We start from the raw sequence: 6,739 nt of genomic DNA on the forward strand, positions 1-6,739 counted from the left end.
ACAAAGAAGACTGAAACTCTCATTAAACCACATCTGTTGTTTCAGGTTATTTCATCTGTCTCATAGCTTCATCTTCTAATCGCTGTTGATCAAATGCTTCATATATTGTATTCGAATACAAAGCCCTGAGGAAACACATCATTCAAACACCACTGTGTTTCTAGTCATCTATCTATCAACCCATTTGTGCTGGATAGCTTTAGTGTCCTTGACATACCTGGGTTGAGGGAGCCTCAATCGGGGAATTGCCTCTATTGGACTGGCCTGTGGCCATGTCTGAAGGGCATCTTCTTGATGAGTGATGTGGGAAGGCCCAGCCCACTGTGGGTAGTGCCACCCCTGGGCAGGTGGGCCTGTATGCATAAGAAAGCAGGCTGAGCAGGGGCCAGGGGAGCAAGCCAGTAAGCAGTGTTCCTCCATGGCCTGTGCTCCAGCTCCTGCCTCCAGGTTCCTGCCCTGAGTTCCTACCTTAGGCTCCCTGATGAACTGTGACCTGGGAGTTGTAAGCTGAATAAATCCTTTCCTCCTCAAGTATTGGTCAGAGTGTTTGTCACAGCAATGAAGAACAAACTAGGACACCATCTCAACTTGTCCAATGGACCCCGAGCATTCACACATTTGTCAAGCCACCCCAAAGTCAATGGTATAATAATCTAACAGAGAAAATACTATTACTCACTTCAGAGAGGTGATATAGAGTAAAATATGTACACAGGATGCTCCTGACAGAATCTGGGCTAAAGCTGAGAGGACTTGGTGTAGATGCAAGTCCCTTAGCTGGGTACTGAGCTCAACAATCATTCTGTACTTAGGTCTCAGTTATAATGAATCACAGACTTGAAGGTGCCTCACAGACTCAAGATGTAGTATTAGAAAAACCATCAAGGTCTATAGAGTGCTCGCCACATAGCGGACATGGTATTACAAAAGCAGCAAGGGCTGCTTCGTGGAACCTGGATAAAGTGGGACACATTTTGCTACTGTAATTCTAGGTGACATGTTCTGTATCAAGAAGACTAAACAAAATGCTGACAGCAAGCAGGAGAAAGGCAAGAGAGAATGCATTTCCTTGAAATTATTTAATACTTTACTAAGACAAGAAATTATCTTAAGATTTTTTTTTGAATAGCGAAGCCCACCAATTAATCAAAAATTGTTCCAGTTGATAAAAGTGACCAAATTAATCACATACATATCTAATGACATGTAAACTGAGGGACATACACTTCATTCAGGCTACGTGATGCCTACAGCTGGTGTGGCATAAAGAAAAGGAGCTCAAGGCGGGTGTGATGGCACATGCCTTTAGTCCCAGCACTTGGGAGACAGAGGCAGATGGATCTCTGAGTTCAAGACCAGCCTGGTCTTCATTGGGAGTTCCAGGCCAGCTGGGGCTACAGGGAGAGCCTGTCTCCAATAGAAAAGGAGCTCAGTCAGTAGGGTGTTTATCTAACATGTATGAAATGGGTCAATCCCCAGAACCACATGAAAATAGGTGTGCAGGCAGCCCTCCAGCAACAAATTAAAATAAAACAACAACAACAACAATAACAACAAACCTAAACCCCAGTTTTTTTTAAAAAGGAAGGAAGGATTTCTAGTGTCAGCTACAAGGAAGGAACACAGAAATCTACTGAAGAAACTCTTTGAGGTGGTAAAAGAAGCATCTCTGTAACAAGGAGTCTCTCTGCCTTGGAGACCCTACACTGGCCCATCATTCCTAGCCCTTTCCCATTGAGAGGGGGATCCACTGCAGACCTCTTCTATTCCAGATTATCCTTATTTTACAGCTTCTTCCCAAATGGTAACCAAGGAAATAAATTAAAAAATGGTATCGGACTCCAGAATCTATCCCATCTCAGGAGTCAAGACTGAGGAGCCAATGCTGAAGGCCAGAGGGGTTGATGGGGGAAGCAGGCTGGTCTTAATGGAGCAACTAATTAAACAATGCCACAAGAAAAGGTTAGGGAATCGGTGAAGATCATAAACCTACTATGAAACTTGAGATCTAGACAGAAGTTACATGGTGGGTGATAAAGGCCCACAGAATTTTCCCAGTATGGAAATAATGAAAGAGATCTTAGAAACCAGGCACGGTAACACATACCTCTAATCCCAGTACTCAAAGAAGCTGAGGCACGACTATTATGAATCCACAGCCAGCCTGAGTTACGTGGTGATTCAAAGCCAATGTAGGCTATATATTATGACCCTGTCTCAAAAACAAACACCATCACCACCAATAAAAACAGGTATCTGAAAAAGATGATCAGCCTTGCTGGATAATGCACAGGGAATCAGAGTGGGGGAAGAATCTAGTCAGAAGAGCTGGAGGAGGGTGAGAATGGGGAGCTGGAATGGGAAACTGCCTCAGATTTGAACTTGCTACACAAGAAAGACAAGATAAAAGAAAATACTGAGGTTTTGAATCCAGAAATGACAGGAAGGAAAACACCAGAGGGAAGGGGACTATAGCACAGGGCATTGGCTTGATTGTCAAATCTGAAGTGAGAGCTCAATTCCTTGGGCGCTTGGGCAGCTGTTAGAAAGTATAAAATTGTTGAAAATTATACGAGAGAAGTATTGTATAGAAGCATATAGTGAACAAGGCTTTGACTTAACATTTTAATTCTTTGCCTGCTTTCAAAGTTTTTAATAGAAAAACCCAGTTTATGATCACTCTAGAAAACTAGAAGACATGTCAGTCATAGGTCTAGAGGAGACAATGCCCATCCCTTTAAAGCAGACAAGCACTGCAGTCCCCACAAAGTCCCTATTAACTAATTTCTATTCCTTGCCTTGCTTACCGTTGTAGGTTGATTTTGAACAACCAGAAAAAGCAACCCTATGGTAACTAGTGTAAAACAGCTATGCATACAACCAAATATACACACAACTAAATCTTTAGCTACCAAGAAACAGGCTGGCCAACCATTTGAATGTCTTCTCTCAGTTCTTTGCAATTCTCCTCTAATAACAGAAGGATCAGAAAACTTTTTGTTATGTAGCCCTTGCTGGTCTGGAACTCACAGAGATTCCACCCCCAACCCCCCATGCACACACACCTCTGCCTCCCAGGGATGGATTTAAAGGCATGTGCCACCACACCCAGCAAGACAGAAAACTTTTTAAAGAAAACAAAGGGTCAGTGAAATGGTTCAGTGGATAAAAGCACTTGCAGCCATGCAAGCCTGAGGACCCAAGTCCTACCATGCAGATCCCATGTTGGAAAGAGAATTAGCCCCCAAAACTTGTCCAAAACACATGTGCCATGGTACACACATGCCCACATTCACACACACATATACACACATCATAATAAAATAAAGATTAAATTAAAAATTTAAGAATATACAAGTGGCAGGTTGCGGTGGCACATGCAACTTGTTCAAGGCTAGCCTGGGCCATACTGTAATTCCTTGACTCAAGCAATACAAAACAAAACAAAAAAACAAAAGAAAACACAACTGAATATAAAATGAGGAACAGGATGTGTGTGGTCGCCTACACCTATAATCCCAGCAAGACAGAAGCAAAGGCAGGGAGACTTGCAAGTTCAAAGCCAACCTGGACTACACAGTGAATACCAAGCCAACCAGGGCTACGCAGTGAGACTCTATCTAAACTTAATTAATTGACTGAAAAATAAAATGAGCAACTTATGAATCAATCTAAATGTGATTACTGTATTCAAAAATTTCATTTTAAAAAATATATATTTTCATTTTATGTACATGAGTATATTGCCTGCATGTATGTAAGTGCACCCGTGTCATGCAGTGCCCATGGAGGTTAGAAGAGGGTGTCAGATTCCTTGGAACTGGAATTATGGATGGTTGTTAGCCCCCACATGGGTGCTGGGAATTGAACCAGGTCCTCTGTAAAAGCAGCCTGCACTCTTAACTGCTGAGTCATCTCTCAGTCCCTCAAAAATTTCTTTTTTAAAGGGTGACATATTATGACAAAGTAAAATCCCAGGGTGCCATTTTTATTCAGTGCTGAAATTTTATTTCTTTCTAGTCATTTATGCCCTAAAGCCCCGGGGGAACTCTGTCACCAAGCAATGCTGCAGATCGCCCTCCATGTTACTATCATGGCTCTCTCTGTACAAGGATCTGGGACCTGAGGAAACAGTCCCTCCCCACTATTAAGATGATACCCATAAGTCTTTGTTCTGATGAAAACCTGAACTGCAAAAGAAGTACACAGTGAGGATTTATTAAAAAGCAATCTCTCATCAGAAGCCGAGGTCTCATTCCTGTCTCTGAAGTAAGCTATGGGATTTTCTGTGGCAAACACTATCTGCTGATCTGTATTAACTCAGCAATTTTCATCCTATTGTCTTTCTATATTTGTGATGACTTTATAAATGATTGAGTAGAAATATGCCAAGGGGAAAATGAAACCCTGAGAGAGAATATCTACAGTATCATACAGTGACTAGGGCAGCCGTGTGCAAACAAACAACACAGGAAAGACATGAGTCCCATGACCTCATGTTGACACTCAGGTGGTCAGACTCTCCAGCCAGAGCCTCTGAGTGTCACAAAGAAGCACAGTTATTTAAGAATGTATCAGTTCAGCCAGGCATAATGGGTTGGCAGCACACATCTGTAATTCCAGTGCAACACCTGCCCCCCCCACCTCTGTAGGATGATCATAAATTCATGGCCAGCTTAAACAACTGAGTAAGATACTGTCTCCAAGTGTGTGTGTGTGGGGGGGGTACCAGTGAACCTTCAGTGGATCCCACTTTGAAAAATCTAATCTCACATAACCATTTAAATAGATCATTGTTGGGACTGGAGAAATAGGCCTGCACTAAGAGCCTGTATAGTCTTCCAGAGCACTCTACATCAGGTGGCTCACAACCACCGGGAACTCTTAGTTCCAGGGGATCAGACACTTCTGCTCTCCAAGGGCACCTGTACACATGTGCACATATCCATACCCACACACAGACACACAGATAGACAGACACACATACACAACTAAAAATAAATAAATCTTTTAAAAATCATTGCTTTAGTAATATCAAGAAACTATTAATTGCTCCAACCCACAGGCCCATCTCCAAGGAGCACTCTGGGCCTAAACGTGCCCTCACCTCCCTCTACTTCCCTGGGCCTGCACCACCCATAAAAGCCTTTTTCCTGGACACCTGGGCTGACCTTTCTTCTTCCTGATCCTATGCATCCAGACCAATCCAGCTCCTCAGTGCAGTCCACAGGAGCCCTTGGGGCCGCTTCCCGCCCCCATCTCCCTTTGCATCTATGGGTGACACAGCCACCAGCTGCCCTAGATCAGCATCTTTCCTGGGCCAGGCTCCCAGGCCAGTCCAACACCCAAATTCCTGAGGGATGCAGACCTTAGGAGAAAGCCTGAAAGCATCTGATCTTCATCTGACATGGGCCTCTGTGGGAACTCCTGAAGACAAAAGCAATCTGGCCACTCCGATATAAAATCAAAAGAGAGAACCGGAAGCTTAGAGGAACCAGCTTTGCATGCCCAAAAAGTAAACCACAAAGACACACAAAGTTTACAAAAAAGAAGCAGACCTAAACTTGAAGGCTTGAGTCTCACGCAGGAATCAGAAACTACAAAAGAAATTCACATGTCAAAATCACAGAGAAAAAATAATAACATGAAAAACCAAAATAACATATCCCCACCATACACCAATAGTCCTCTAGAGGAGTACAGTGAAAGCCCCCTAGAGATAATGCAGGACATGGAGCTCAAAAGAACAGTTAAAAACATGATAAAAGAATTCAGTGAATTTAAAGAACACAAAAACAAAGAATTCAAAGAACTGAAGGAAGATAGGGATAAACTTCTGAATGAATTCAGAAAAGAATTAGAAATATTGAAGACTACTCAGGCTGAAATGAAGAAGGAAGTGAAACACTCAGTAAGCCAATTAGAAATGACAGGAGAAAGCCTCACCAATTGGATGAATTAAATAGAAAACAGAGTATCAAGACTCGAAGATAAAGTGGACTAACTAGACCACTCAAGCAAAGATTATGAAAAACTTAAGAAATCGCAAGAATGGAATATGTAGGAATTGTGTGACACCATAAAAAGACCAAACTTGTGAATCATAGGCATACAGGAAGGAGAAGAATCCCAAGATAATGGCATGGACCAGATCTTCAACAGAATTGTAGAAGAAAATTTCCCAAAATTAAAGAAAGACATGTCCATACAAATACAAGACTCATATAGAACACCAAACAGGCAAGACCAGAAAAGAAACTCTCCACTGCATATCACAGTAAAAACTCTAAACATACAAAACAAAGAGACAAAACTTAAAGCTGCAAAAGAGAAAGAACAAGTCACATATAAAGGAAAAGCCATTAGGATTACAGCTGACTTTTCAGTGCAAACGATGAAAGCCAGAAGAGCCTGGACCAAACTATTCCCAGTTTAAATGACCACAGATGCCAACCCAGATTATTATACCCAGCCAAAATGTCTATGATAGTCAAGGGGGAAAGAAAAATCTTCCATGACATAAATAGGCTGAAGGAATTCATGTTCACAAAACCAGCCCTTCAGAGTCCTGGAAGCAACGCAAAGAGCTGAAGAAAGGAATGACTATACCCAAGGAGTTGCGGAAAGAAATTCAATGAAGGTATAACTGCAGAAAAGTACAGCTACATCACAAATGTAAACAGAAATAAAAATGACAGGACTCAATACTCATCTTTCATTAATAGCTGTAAATATTAAC

General features: G+C 42.0%; 1 protein-coding gene across 3 annotated transcripts in view; it reads right to left on the minus strand.

Moving 5' to 3' along the window:
• Window positions 1-6,739, minus strand: part of Dcbld1 (discoidin, CUB and LCCL domain containing 1) — a 96,082-nt gene that overhangs the window by 59,016 nt on the left and 30,327 nt on the right. The window lies entirely within an intron of this gene.

The sequence above is a fragment of the Nannospalax galili genome, unplaced genomic scaffold (assembly GCF_000622305.1).
Source record: "Nannospalax galili isolate Female #2095 unplaced genomic scaffold, S.galili_v1.0 scaffold417, whole genome shotgun sequence".
NCBI classification, from domain to species: Eukaryota; Metazoa; Chordata; class Mammalia; order Rodentia; family Spalacidae; genus Nannospalax; species Nannospalax galili.